The sequence below is a fragment of the Astatotilapia calliptera genome, chromosome 22 (assembly GCF_964374335.1).
Source record: "Astatotilapia calliptera chromosome 22, fAstCal68.1, whole genome shotgun sequence".
Taxonomy (NCBI): Eukaryota; Metazoa; Chordata; class Actinopteri; order Cichliformes; family Cichlidae; genus Astatotilapia; species Astatotilapia calliptera.
In genome coordinates, this window is record NC_137442.1 from 5,360,047 (window position 1) to 5,375,378 (window position 15,332).

Below are 15,332 nucleotides of genomic sequence, written 5' to 3' on the forward strand. Positions count from 1 at the left end.
AGATTTCTGTTTAAAAGAGCCATCCTACCTTCTAGTTCTAATGCTTGGCAGCCAGGAGAGCTGACGCCTGAACCAAAACAAATCATGAAATAAGGAGGGGAGAGGTTGGATCAGACGCTGACTGGATTTTATTCTTTGTTGGCCAAAACAAAACGAATGCTAGCAAACCATCACATTTATAAGTACCTTGTGAAGAAAACATTAAACAAAAAGAAAGACTGACTGTTCTACTGTCTTCTAGGGCCCCTGCGCATAAATTAATCATAACAATGAACCTAGTGCAAGTGCCTTAAATGATTGAACAATCCTTTTAAAATAATAACAACAGGAAAAAAGATTTTCTACAAAACAAAATATTAAAGAACAAAACGAGTTTAAATTAAAATTGGAACATTTCTGCCATGTGAACACTAAATACAGGGTGCTCCGTTTATCTAAATGGTCTTTTGAATCAAGAGTCCATAACTGATCAATGGTCATAACAGTTTGCATATTAATTATCATGAAACTGAACTTACAGCCCATTGTTCCTTCAGTGGTGCTAGTTTCAGTCATTATGCAAATGTAATGTTTATAAGGTTGGGGAAACCTACCTTCAGCTGAGACTAAGAAGTCATTTGGATGAATGACAAAACGTTTCTCCCACTGAAAACGCCACATCCAGATGATCTCACAGAAAGTTCAATGCTGTTCTCAGGAGCTGTAAGGGCCACAAAAGAAAAAGTATAATTTTAATAAAATCATTGTTTCATATCAAGATGTTGCAGTTTTAAATAATTTAAAATCAAACTTTCTATTAAATATGAAGAAAAAAAGTCTAACATATACTATGCTGCAGAAATAATGTAACTGAGCCATGCACTGTAGCTGCTCACACAGCTCCTTTGAATCTCTTACCTTTCTTCTTATTGTAAACAGCAAATCCAACAGCAGCAATGACGATGACAATAAGCACAACAAACACTGCAGCAATGACTGAAGCTGTCATGTCAGAGGGATTCTCTGCTCAGTGAAAAACACAGATAAAATGTGCAGATTAAGCAGGTAAGAATAGAAGAAGTCCACCCTGTAGCATTCATCTAGCTACTCTCACATAATGGTGAGTGGAGGTTATTGCACTATAATCTCTATGTGAGGCTCAACTGACGCAACTATACATGCAATACTATAGAATATTTAGATAAGAGAACATTTTTATCTGTTAAGCAGAGGAGATGCATATTGTTAAATTAAAGGTTTTCACAGGAGTGCCACTTAAATTCAGTAACAGCTTCCCAAATGTCAGCCCAAAAATAAATACCCAAAGTTTTTATGGATTAGAAATTCTTTGATCAATTTTGAAATTTAAAAGTTCCAATTACATAGTCCAATAATTACATTTAAAAAGTTGTTTATTAATCTTAACACTAGTAACAGCTCATATATGTTGAACCAAGAAAACTTATTAGATATAAGCACTGAAAATTAAATTAAAATTCAGTTATAATAAGTTTTCTACTCTGTTATGATCTCTATTAGTTTTTATTATGGTAATGACTAATTAAGATCAGAGTCCAAACAAAAAACAAGACAAAACATTCAAATATTAACCCACAGTCTCAGCAGACAAAATAAATCAAATGTGTTTCTCCTAAGTTAATCATTACCAGTTCTCTCTCTCCTGTTGAATCTGATTACTGTTTTATCCAGGTTGGTGATGATGTTCTTAACACCAGAGAGCTCAAACACACAGTCGTATCTTCTCCAGTTGTCAGGTGTTATGTTACGGTCACTGGGGGGACTCAAACGCAGGACTCCTTGCTCAAAGGAAGAACAGAGGGTTTTTATTTACAAACACCAGGTGAAATGTGTGACAGTGACTCAGTGCTATATAAAAGCGTGCGTGGATCAGGGCTCCAGGGAATCCACGGGGAAAAGCAGGATAACACTCACTCCTCTTCAGTCTCTCTTGGCGTCTCACCAGTCATTTACTCCTCTCTCACACCAGAAACTCCGTAGGGAACAAGGGCAGGTCCAGGGGTCTGTACACAGGGAAACAAAAGCATTAGCACAAGAACCTGAAATGCAGGAACTAGACTGTAGTATCCAAGATGGGAATTCACTGACACAGGTCAAGCAACGATCCAGCGAAGAGCAGTCTCGCTTCTTCCCTTTAGTAGAGGCGACAGAGGGAGAGAGAGAGAGAGAGAGAGAGAACAAAGCAGAACTTCTCAGGCAGATCTGTCGGACTGTGACATGTTACTGATGAAACATTCAGATCAACAGTTGTCTGGAAGGTCTCATCATTGTTGGTGAGGATGTCTCCAGGATCCACACCCTCATGAATCTCCTCTTCATCTTTCCTAAAGAACATCATGGCTCTCTCAGGATAGAAACCTGTAGCGTGGCAGCTGACTGGAGAGGAGGAAGTCTTCTGGAGGAGAGACACAGATGGAATAACTGGAGAGAAGGAAGGTTGGAAAGAGATAAGGTGCAAATAGATGGAAGTAAACATTCAACTGTAAAAATGGGGAAGAAAGGAAAGAAGAACAACAAATATGTAGATATTAAGAAAACTATATTTTAAGAGAGAGGTGTGTGTGTAGTGTATATATTAGATGAAAAAAAGAACACAGTAGAAGAATGATATCTGTGTGGCTGGAATTCAAGATTTGAGTTCCCAGGGGTGAGCAGTAGGGAGTGTGGACCCCTCCCTCACCCTCTATGACCATTGCCCGCCCATAGGGGTTAAGGCTCAGCAAGCCGAAACTCAGGACCAGCCATGCACTCACACATACCCACCCACCTATTAATGGCACACAGAAACACATAAAGAAACACTGTATTTTGTAATTGATCCATCTTAGTGGGAATTTAAATATTATAAGTTATTCTTAGGAGCTTATTTTTGACAACACTTTGCTTCAACATGAGAGGTTTTAGGACAAAGTTTGTGTTTTCCATTCTTTAAGCACCGGTTCGAGCACCGTTTAAGCACCGGCACGGTTTCAAAAGTACCGGTTTGGCACCAGTATCGGATAAAACCTAAACGATACCCATCCCTACTGAGCAGTTTAAGACAAAACATACCTTCTTAGATGAGCCCTGGCTAGATGTTGAACAGGCACTATGCAATGATCTAGAGATTTCAGACCTACCATTTATTAGCTCAAACATCAAAAGACATGAATGCTTTAAAAGTATCAACATCAGCTTTTCTCTGACAGCATGGTGGGAGTTTCTAAAAATAACGGAGTCTTCATTAATCCCATGCAAACGTACACCTATCTGGAATAACCCTGACATATTACAAAACAATAATATGATTAATTTCCCAGAATGGAGTTTGTCAATGACCGTGGAAGGCGAGTGAGAGTGTTGCACTGTCTGGTGTGGCTCTCAAGTTGTAAAGGAATTAAATACTTAGAACATATATTAGAGGGAACAGAATTTATTCCATTTGACAGACTAGTTGCACAATATGGGATCAACAAGAAAAGATTTTTAGAATATCAACAAATTAAATCCATAGTAAAAAAGAAATTTAACCTCAGTCAAGTTGAATTACAAACACCACCAAGTGCGGTACATTTTCTTACTCTTAAATCCCCCAAATTATTATCTAAAATATACAGAACACTTTCTAAATTAGATGAATCAATATCCCTTCCTATTGCAAAGTGGGAAGCAGATTTATCAGTCAGCTTAGACCAAAACTTCTGGTCTCAGGTATGCTTAAAAACCTTTAAATTGATTAAAAATCCCAGTCTGCAATTAATACAATACAAAATACTACATAGAGTGCACTATACAGGTCATCGGATGTTCAAGATGGGCTTTACATCTTCCAACAACTGCTCACACTGTCAAGGCAATACACCAGACAATTACATCCACGCTCTTTGGTTCTGTCCACCAGTGCAGAAGTTTTGGCACGATATATGTGAAGACTTATCAAAGTGTCTGAAATGTAAAATTCCAACCTCCCCTTTAGTATGCTTGTTGGGAAAATTGGATGAGGTCACTACAGAAACTAATACAGTCCACATGGTTTTTACTGCCCTATGCATCGCCAAGAAAACGGTCCTCATGAACTGGAAAAATAAGAATAATCTTAATTCTAGCCAATATAGAAACCTTCTAATAGATCACATTAGTCTCGATATAGCCTCTGCCACCACATTAGATCAATCCCTCTGGGCTCCTTTGATCGGCTCCATCACCTAGCGGGGGTAGGGGGTCGTGGTTTGGTCCCACCTTAGCTACTGTGGTTGATGTGGAGTTGGGACGGGCTTAGGGCGCCTGGAGGACCCCTAGAGATGTTATCCCTGGAGGGCTTAACCCGGGGGTTGTGTTCATAACCTGGTTAGTGGCTCTGGTCGCTCTTAGAGGTTGTTCTCCTCGTGGCTGCGTGCAGCGGGGCTGGAGGATGGTCTGTACTGGTGGACGTAGGTTACTGGCCTGGTGGCCTGGCTGCCCCTGAGTGGATCCGGGGCAGGCGTGGGGGTTTGGGGTTCGGGGGTGCTTCGCCTCCGTGCTGGGGCTCTGGCTGGGCCTTGGGGGCTTCGGTCCTCGTCGGTGTGTCAGCGAGGTTGTGAGCGGGTGGGTGCACGGGGGCTCAGCCCTGGCGCAGGGGGCCTCTTGTGCATCGGCCTAACTGGGGGGCTCTTCAACTGGCGGGGAGGTTGTTCCATCCTTGCAGGAGTCCACTCTGCAGGTGGGGGAGAGACATAGGAGAGGTGGAGATTAAACTTAACCTTGGTGTCTGTTGTCTTGTGTAGTCTGGGAGATGATTGAATGTTGGGGTGGGTACAGTTTCCTCTGCGGTGGGGTAGGGTGGGCTGGCCCGGGTCCTGTGGGGCTTGGCAGTGCTACCGTAGGCCCCGGTCTGGATGGACCTGGGCTCCCTTGCCTTGGTGGGTACCAGAGGATGGGGGTGCCTACTGGGGTCAGCGGGGGAGCTGGCCCTAGGGAGGGACATCCTCCCCTCCCTCCTTTTCCTCCCCATCCCCGGCTACCTCCCTCTTCCCGCTCCACCACACTCACCCACACAGGTAGGGCCTTGGGGTGCGGGTGTGTCACCAGGGTGCAGGGGAGACATTCCCCCCCTCTGTCCCCTTCTGGCCACCTGTGCCTCAATTTTATCTCACAACTTAGACATCCACATTACTTACACTCTCATAACACACACATATATATAGGGCCTTGAGGGTGGGCACGTTAACGGCGTCCAGTGGACGATCTGTGTACTCAAACCTACCTCTGGCGCTGGTGCCCACCTCTCAATTTTAAATCCATGTAGACATTGAGGGTTCTCGGGAGAGGCCGTGCTAACACCTGCTGCTCTCTGGCAGCAGCACCATGCTCTCCCTTGTTTTAAATGCACTTTAGAACAACACGCAGCAACACTACACATGAGCGGGAGGAGGGAGGTATGGGGTCTTCACACAGCCCCGTTCTCTGCTAGCCATCGGGCAGGGGGGCTGGGAGGAGATGTTGGCTGTCCGATTGGCCTCACTGCTGCTGCGGAGCCTGGGACGGTCTGCTTGCCTCCACCCCGGGGGGAAGGGTAACATCTCTTGGGTCTGGGTTCTGTTTCCCCCTCTGGGGGCAAGGGTACCTGGACCCGGGGTATAGAGTATGTTTGGGGAGTGTGATTGTGTGTACATGTCCATTTATGTCAATCCTTACGTTGGGTGAGTGCTGAGTGTTTGTATATGTGTGCATGAGGGTGGGAATGCATGTTTGTGTCTGTGTGTGCCTGTTTATCTGTGTCTATATGTCAGGTCAGGTCTTAGACTCCACCTCTCTGGGAACTCCCAGGCCCTCCAAGGCCTATCTCCCCTCACCACACTCCCTGCCGGTGACTGATGCCCTCAGGGGTCGGTGCATTGGTGGTTCTTGGTGTCCGGGGCTGGGCGCTCAGGTATGTACCAGCTCACTCCCGGTGGCTACCTGGTGGGGCCTGGCGCCTGTTGCTCGGTCAGGCCTCCTCCGGGGTGCGGGGGGCCCTCGGGTCTCCGGCCTCCGGGCCTGCGGCTCGGTTCACTCTGGCACAGCTGGCTGTCGGAAGAGCCGGCGGGCACGCCGGTGCAGCCCCCTCTAGCTTCTGCTCCGTGGCTACTGGGTGACGCCTCGTCTGGGGATCATCAGCCCTTCCCATGAGGGTAGCACGGATGCCCCTCCGGTGGTCCTCCTTGGGCTCTCGCACTCTGGGGCCTCTGGATGTCTGGGGCCTGGATCTCCTCCATGCCTGCTTCATGCCCTGGGGGACGGGGCTATGGCTCTCTACATCCTCTTGCAGACCATTACATGTGGAAACCATTTGAATACAAGCGCGCTGATCCACACAGGTGTGCACACGGGTGTTCACTGTTCGTAGACTTAAATTACACCTTTCTTGGCTGCTACTTCAAAGCACATTGTGCGCTGTCTGTCCTGCGTGCTGCACAACAACATTGAATATTTAGTATTTACTGCTGTTTACACTTAGCTAGATTAATGCGATGGTGTTGTGTTTAGTATGTTGCTTTGGTTTTGGTAAAACCAAATAAATAATAAAAACAAAGGTCGATCAAATGGACCAATACGGCAATGCCACAATGATCCATTTGGCAAAATAAATCCATTGGGTATCCTTGTTGGTCTACAGACAACAATTCTGATGGCTAAAGAACCAAATGGGACAGGCAAAAAAAAGAAAAAAAAAAAAAAAAAGCAATAGTCGTAAGTTCTGTCAGTTCTTTGTATATTAAGCAATTAATAATAGGGTGTTTTGAGACATTATTTTGTACCTTCTTTGAAGTGCAGTTATAGGGTGTAGCTTCTGAGCTAATGATACAAGTGTACGCTCACCCACTACCTGCTTGTTTTTCTTTGTAGTAATATCAGTTTGCATATCTACAGTATACTTATTTCATAGTCTCCTGTGTAAGTGCCTGAATATATTTACCTGCTGATTGTATGACAATCCATTAAGAGTTTTGTTTCATGTGTTTTTCTAGTTTCACTCGAGTTTAATGATGTCAGTGCAAGATGATTGCTATGTTTGGAGTCATTAAAGGAGCAAGTACGCTCACCTTCCTGGCTCTTGAAAAGGAGTTTGGCTGGCTGTTTATCTATGTTCACACTCAGGGAGTTTAACACATAGAGAGAACAGTACAGGCATGTAAATACAATCAACGGTTTTAGCTATTTTTATTTATTTTGTTTGTTTGTTTGTTTTTGACAGATATTGAATGTAGTTAAAACTTTAAATATTGCAATTTCTAAAATGGAAGACACTGATTTGAAAGACTTGCGTTTTTTCTTCTTTGATTATCTATTATTGCTCCTTAATAAGACAAAAGTATTTGTTATTCATCCATCCATCCATCCATCCATCCACCTTCTTCCGCTTTATCCGGGGCCGAGTCGCGGGGGCAGCAGCCTAAGCAGAGAAGCTCAGACCTCCCTCTCCCCAGCTACCTCCTCCAGCTTATCCGGGGGAACACCAAGGCGTTCCCAGGCCAGCCGAGAGATATAATCTCTCCAGCGTGTCCGGGTCTGCCCCTGGGCCTCCTCCCGGTGGGACATGCCCGGAACACCTCACCCAGGAGGTGACCAGGAGGCATCCTTGTCAGATGTCCAAAACACCTCAGCTGGCTCCTTTCGATGTGGAGGAGCAGCAGCTCTACTCCCGGATGGCTGAACTTCTCATCCTATCTCTAAGGGAGAGGCCAGCCACCCTTCGGAGGAAGCTCATTTCCGCCTCTATCCGCGATCTCGTTCTTTCAATCACTACCCACAGTTCGTGGCCATAGGTGAGGGTAGGGACGTAGATCGACCGGTAAATTGAGAGCTTCGCTTTTACACTCAGCTCCCTCTTCACCATGACGGACCAGTGCAGCGTCCACATCACTGCGGCCACAGCACCAATCCGTCTGTCGATCTCCGGCTCCCTTTTCCCATCACTCGCGAACAAGACCCCAAGATACTTGAACTCCTCCACTTGGGGCAGGAACTCATCCCCGACCCGGAGTGGGCACTCCACCCTTTTCCGGCTGAGAACCATGGCCTCAGATTTGGAGGCGCTGATCCTCATTCCCACTGCTTCACACTCGGCTGCGAACCGTTCCAGTGCGAGCTGGAGGCCCTCACCCGATGAAGCCAACAGAACCACATCATCCGCGAAAAGCAGAGATGAGATTCTGAGGCCACCGAGGTGAAAGCCCTCCGCCACTTGGCTGTGCCTAGAAATCCTGTCCATAAAAATTATGAACAGAATCGGTGACAAAGGGCAGCCCTGGCAGAGCCCATCACCCACCGGTAACGAGTCTGACTTATTGCCGGCAATGCGATCCAAGCTCTTGCAACGGTTGTATAGGGATCGAATGGCCCATAGCAATGGGCCAGACACCCCATACTCCCGCAGCACCTCCCACAGGACACCCCAAGGGACACGGTTGAATGCCTTCTCCAAGTCCACAAAACACATGTAGACTGGTTGGGCAAACTCCCATGCGCCCTCAAGTATCCTTGAGAGGATAAAGAGCTGGTCCAGTGTTCCGCGACCAGGACGAAAACCGCATTGTTCCTTCTGTATCTGAGGTTCGACTAGTGGACAAACTCTCCTTTCCAGCACCCTGGCATAGACTTTCCCAGGGAGGCTGAGGAGTGTGATCCCCCTGTAGTTGGAACACACCCTCCGGTCCCCCTTCTTAAAGATGGGGACCACCACCCCGGTCTGCCAGTCTAGGGGTACTGCCCCTGATCTCCACGCAACATTGTAGAGGCATGTCAGCCAGGACAGCCCTACAATGTCCAGAGCCTTCAGGAACTCGGGGCGGACCTCATCCACACCAGGGGCTCTGCCACCAAGGAGTTGTTTAACTGCCCCAGTGACCTCGCCCTCAGAAATTGGCGGGTCATCCCCCTCATCCCCAGACTCTTCTTCCTCCTTGGAAGACGTGTCAGTTGGATTAAGGAGGTCCTCGAAGTATTCCTTCCACCGCCCGACAATTTTCTCAGTCGAAGTCAGCAGTAGAGCAGGGCGATATGGCCAAAAATATTTATCACGATATATATTTGAAAATTTGCGATAACGATATAACTGACGATATAATTGATGCGAGACAAAATACAACTCCACAACATTACTAGCGCAAAAAGACAACCTTCCATTTATTTTCACTTAAACAAGAAGCTGGTTTTTATGTACATTAAAGCTTTATAAAAATGTAACAGTGCAAATGCAAATTCCTTGCTGAAAGTTTAACCAAAAGGCATTTCCAGTAGAAATGGGCTGACGTATCCTGAGCATAACCATGTATAATATCCACTGAAGTTAAAAAGAGGTGCTTTGCAACATTAAACTGCAGTGTGCAGTACGCATTTTTCGGACCATAAGGTGCACGGGATTATAAGGCACATTAAGCGAAACAAAGCAGTCAGATAAATCAAACTTTATTAAACTCATTCTTCTTGCTTCCTCCACTTCTGTACCATTGATTCATTAATGTTGAATTCTCTGGCAGCTGCTCTATTCCCATGTTGTTGCAGTATATTAATGACTAACCTCGTATTGTGGATGGATTATCTCAGTTGTTCTCCTGACTGAAGTTTGGTCCGTTTACAGCATCCTGCCATGCGATTGCATTTGTCTCCAACTATCAGGAACTTTAACATTAACTTTTATAAGTGGAAAAGTGTTAGTGTTCGTCCTCCAGCTTCACTGTTTATGTTATGCTAACATAGCTGTGTCGCTAGCGATCAGGTAGCACATCATTATATACCAGCTAGCCCAACTTCAGTAACCCTACAGACGTCACTGCTGTTTAGTTTCCTGTCTTCATTTATGTTGGACGTGATAGCAAGGCTGTACGTTTGAATTTTTCCAGAAATCTCTCAGTCAGAACATGCTATATCATGCTTAGGTAACTAGCGAAACTAGCGAGCTAACTTCCGCTAGCTTCCTGCTAACTTCTAACTCCGTTAAATGTAATAAATTTTGTTTTCATGGATGCCTGGAAGTTAAACTTCATAGTTTCACCTGGTTAAGCAGCAATGCTGATCGTTTTATTAAAGATGAAAGAATTTAGACAGTTTTTAACTCCCAGTGATGCTGCAGTGTTCGTTTGACCTGAAGCATACGGAGTTTAGGACCCAGATTACTCCCAGACTTAAGAGCATCTTAGTCTGACAAATACGACAATAACGACGGCCGCTTGCATGTTCTACAAAAAAATGTGCTTTGTCGTGTATCTGACGGACAAACACCAAACCAGTTCCACATCACTGAAGTTGCACCATTTTTACAAACCAATTCTGGTTCATCTGTTTCACTCAACAATCGGCCATGTGCGTATGAAAACAAAGGCACTGCGCATGCGCGTTTTACTCATTCTATCGCGATATTTCATTTTCCTATCGTTGCCTAACATTATACCGGTATTACCGTGAACGTTATAATATGGCCCAGCCCTAGTCAGCAGCGCTCCGCCAGCACTATACACAGTGCAGGTAGAGCACCGCTTTCCCCCCCTGAGATGCCGCTCCTGGCTGCCGCCCGGTACACAATGCACCCGACCCCTACAGCGCCTCCTGCAGTGGTGGGCCTGCGGGAGGATGGGCCCATGTCCCCTTTTTGGGCTGTGCCCGGCTAGGCCCCATGGACTAAGGCCCGGCCACCAGACGCTCGCCCTCGGGCACCCTCCCCGGGCCTGACTCCAGGGCGGGGCCCCGGTAACCCTATCCCAGGCAGGGTAAACTGTTCCCTCAATGTTTTCCTCATAAGGTTCTTCTGAATCGCTCTTTGTCTTGTCCCTCATTCAGGACCAATTTGCCATGGGAGACCCTACCAGGGGGCAAAAGCCCCCAGACAACATAGCCACTGGGATCCCTGGGACACACAAACCCCTCCACCACGATAAGGTAGCGATTCACGGAGAGGTTTGTTATTCAATAAGTACATTTATTGTTCAATGTGTGTGTGTATATATATATATATATATATATACACTGTAGTATCTTATTTATTCTCTTATTATTTCCAGTCATTTACAAATCATCTGTAACTTATTTATGTTATTCCATGACAGAAAAGAAATAAAACTGAAACGCAAAGAACTTTTGAAATATCGCTTAAGCAGTTATATCACCAGTTTTAATAAAGTGCTAAATTAATGTGCATCTTTGTGTGTGTGGTTAAACTTCACTTACCTTGTTGTTTCTGTGGTCAGTAATTATATCTGTATTAATAATACCATTTTTTAAAGACATTGCAAAAATTAACTCATCTGATACGTCTTCTAACATCCAACCCTCTCTCCCCGAAAAAAGTAAAATTTATTATCTTTTCTCTAATATTAATTTTTGTTCAGTTATAGCGTTGTGGTCCTGAGTCTGGTGATTCAGTGTTGATGTTTTTTATTATTAACATTCTTTGTTTTAGTTAAGTTTCTGGTTATATGTTTTGGTGTTTTCTAGTTCTTTGGTTGCTACACGTCCCTTTTCTAGTTTCTTGTCTAGAATCTCTTTTGTCAGTCGTGCCCCCATGTCGCAGTTTGTTACTCTTGTCTCTGCACTTCATGTTCCCTCTGTCTCCCCTGTAAGCCATGTCTCCTTGTCAAGTCTGCGTCTCTGTGCCTGTCTCCTGTTTCCTGTTTTATTTTGACAGTCCTGCATCCTTTGTTAATGTTTACTATTTTGTTTACTTTCGGTCTCTTAATGTAGGATTAGTCCCAGCTGTTTTTCCCTCCTGTTTCCCATTCCCTTGTTACTTCTTGCTGGATTTAAACCCTGTGTTTTCCTCTGTCTGTTGTTGCATCGTCCTCTCTTTGCTGTGTTTCCGCTGTGCTCCTGGTTACTCTCTGTACTCGTTAAACTCAGAGTGTCTACTTTCTTTGTTCTTAGTTCTCTGCTTTCTAGTTTAGTTTCCAGTTGTTATGTTCTGTTTTCTGTATTTTGCATTTGAGTTTTCACAGCACAATAAAAGCTGCCTCTTTTAGTTCATCCCTCCGTGTCCTGAGTTCTGCATTTGGGTCCTACGTCCTGCCTGCCACAGCACAAACCATGACACATGACCATGACCGTGACGTATCTCTTTCTGAAGTTATGTCACATCTGCAAAATTAACCAGGTTATCATAAGGACAATCAATCTAACTTGTCTGAGATAAACTATGAGTAAACTATGAACCTACACAAATTTCATGTGTAAAAGAATCAGTGCAATTTTATTTAATTCAATTTGGTTCTAAACAATTTGTGAAACTTCCCAAAACTCCTATTATTTGCTGCAGGAGTTAAGAGTTCAGATGTTTGTTGCAATAAGCCATTTGTTCCTCATATCCTCAGACGAAGACCTGTGGTTATTGTTGGCATAATGTCAGAATTTTGAGCAGGTGATAGTTCAGCTTTGAAAATAGGCATCTGAGACTTGACACATTAAGTTTATGTTTGCATCAGTTGGAATACCAGATAAAAGACCTTTAGTCAAAATTGACCTCTTTCTTGATTTCAATATTATTTCCATTTCTAACTTTAAAGCTCATGTAGTCGAGCAGGCAGCACACTGGCATAAACCACCAGAACTGGTGGTAACAATGTACTCAAAGGACAGAACCAAAGTGAGGACCACAGATAATGATTTTACTTTAAATTTTTAATTTACTTGCTCTGAGGGAAGGAAAAGGAAGCAAAGGGGGAGACTGGAAATTGTTAGGGTCTCAGAGGAGGTGCAGTCCTGGACTGGACTGGGCCATTCTAACACATGGATATGTTTTGTTTTAAACCATTCCATTGTTGCCCTGGCTTTATGTTTAGGGTCGTTGTCCTGGTGGAAGGTGAACCTCTGCCCCAGTCTCAAGTCTTTTGCAGACTCCAAGAGGTTTTCTTCCAAGATTGCCCTGTATTTGGCTCCATCCATCTTCCCATCAACTCTGACCAGCTTCCCTGTCCCTGCTGAAGAGAAACACCCCCAGAGCATGATGCTGCCACCACCATATTTGACAGTGGGGATGGTGTGTTCAGAGTGATGTGCAGTGTTAGTTTTCTGCCACACATAGCGTTTTGCATTTTGACCAAAAAGTTCCATTTTGGTCTCATCTGACCAGAGCACCTTCTTCCACATGTTTGCTGTGTCCCCCACATGGCTTGTGGCAAACTGCAAACGGGACTTCTTATGGTTTTCTTTTAACAATGGCTTTCTTCTTGCCACTCAAATTCAAATTTTATTTGTCACGTACACAGTCATACACAGTACGATATGTAGTGAAATGCTTGGACAACTGCTCGTGACCTAAAGAAAACAAAAAAGGAAAAGGCTATGAATAAGATAGGAAATAAATATGAAAAATTAAAAAGGGTAAATTTAACTAGGAAGGAATAAAATATAAATTAAGGTTAAAAATGAAATAACTGTACAACACAAATTAGAATGAAGGGTAAATTTAACTCTTCCATAAAGGCCAACTTTGTGCAGTGCACGACTAATAGTTGTCCTATGGACAGATTCCCCCACCTGAGCTGTAGATCTCTGCAGCTCGTCCAGAGTCACCATGGGCCTCTTGGCTGCATTTCTGATCAGCGCTCTCCTTGTTCGGCCTGTGAGTTTAGGTGGACGGCCTTGTCTTGGTAGGTTTACAGTTGTGCCATACTCCTTCCATTTCTGAATGATCGCTTGAACAGTGCTCCGTGGGATGTTCAAGGCTTGGGAAATCTTTTTGTAGCCTAAGCCTGCTTTAAATTTCTCAATAACTTTATCCCTGACCTGTCTGGTGTGTTCTTTGGACTTCATGGTGTTGTTGCTCCCAGTATTCTCTTAGACAACCTCTAAGGCCGTCACAGAGCAGCTGTACTGACATTAGATTACACACAGGTGCACTCTATTTAGTCATTAGCACTCATCAGGTAATGTCTATGGGCAACTGACTGCACTCAGACCAAATGGGGCTGAATAATTACGCACACCCAACTTTTCAGTTATTTATTTGTAAAAAATGTTTGGAATCATGTATGATTTCCGTTCCACTCCTCACGTGTACACCACTTTGTATTGGTCTTTCACGTGGAATTCCAATAAAATTGATTCATGTTTGTGGCTGTAATGTGACAAAATGTGGGAAAGTTCAAGGGGGCCGAATACTTTTGCAAGCCACTGTATGTGGGTAAGAGACAAGACAGTTACATACATACATGGTCATGGGATAGAGCGTATGGATTCAATGATCATAGTCACATGTGGGGGGTCAGGTCAAAGTGTGTAAATGTATTGTGTGACAAAGGTTATAATTGTACCAGACTGAAGGAGCGCCCTTCAGATCTGCAGGAGGCTTCGCGCTGTGCACATCTCCCCATATGGGTAAATAAAGAGGAACATGGGAAGTGAAGTATTCTGTCTCGAGTCATGTGTTTTCTACCAGGTCAGAATCAAAAAAATCAGGAGCGACAGGAAGTCGCAACACTATGGAGCACATGTTCCATTAATACTTCAAATAAATACTTACAACCACTCTGAGCCACTTTTGTTCCTGGAAGCTCCTGTTTAACATTATAGACGCAAAGTCTGAGTGGGGCCAAGAAAGGGATTAGCAGTAACACCAGAGGAGTAAAACACCAGCTCCAGCTAGGGTAGAGGAGTCTATTGAGACTGTAGACTAGACTGACCTATGGCTCACACATGGATCCTGGAATGGCTGGAAGCTGTAAAAGGTAATCAAAACCCTAGGAGCCTTCAATAGCACCTCAGTGGAGTTGTGAAAAAAAAACATTAGAGGAGTGTAAATGTGTATGAATGTTACACAGAAATCACAGACAAAGAAAAAAAGTACTTGTATGAATGGGTGAGAAGGGGTGAATGAGGCATGTTGTATAAAGCGCTTTGACTGCTCAGGTAGAGTAAAACTCACAATCAGTTCATTTAGGGAAGAATAATAATTTAGGTAAAACTGCACACTTTGTAAAAATCACAATATCAATGTGACTTTTAAATTACAAATTTAAAGACAAAAAATTTTACGCATACAGTTTGCATCCTTTAAATTCACATTGGCATTAAAAGGTTTTACACTGGTGTACACTGACTGCTTCCATTTTAGACTAATAGCAACCACTTCCACATAAGTCCATATTTGACTGCTCATCCTTCTGTAATTACGAATGTCATCTGAAGTAGCTCAGTTTAAACAGGGCAATTACAGTCCAACTTGAGAGTATCACCCACTGTTTGATCCAATAATTAAAAATAAAACATAGAAATTAAATTATTTCTGTGCATGAATACTTATAGCTTGATTGTCTGAATCCAGCAATAGGGGATTACATTTACTTTTTCTAAATTTTAGACATTAAGGCATTTTAGAACGTCTTAAGGAT

General features: G+C 44.0%; 1 long non-coding RNA gene across 2 annotated transcripts in view; it reads left to right on the plus strand.

The window, feature by feature from the left end:
- Positions 1–15,332, plus strand: part of LOC145423501 (uncharacterized) — a 152,313-nt gene that overhangs the window by 92,540 nt on the left and 44,441 nt on the right. The window lies entirely within an intron of this gene.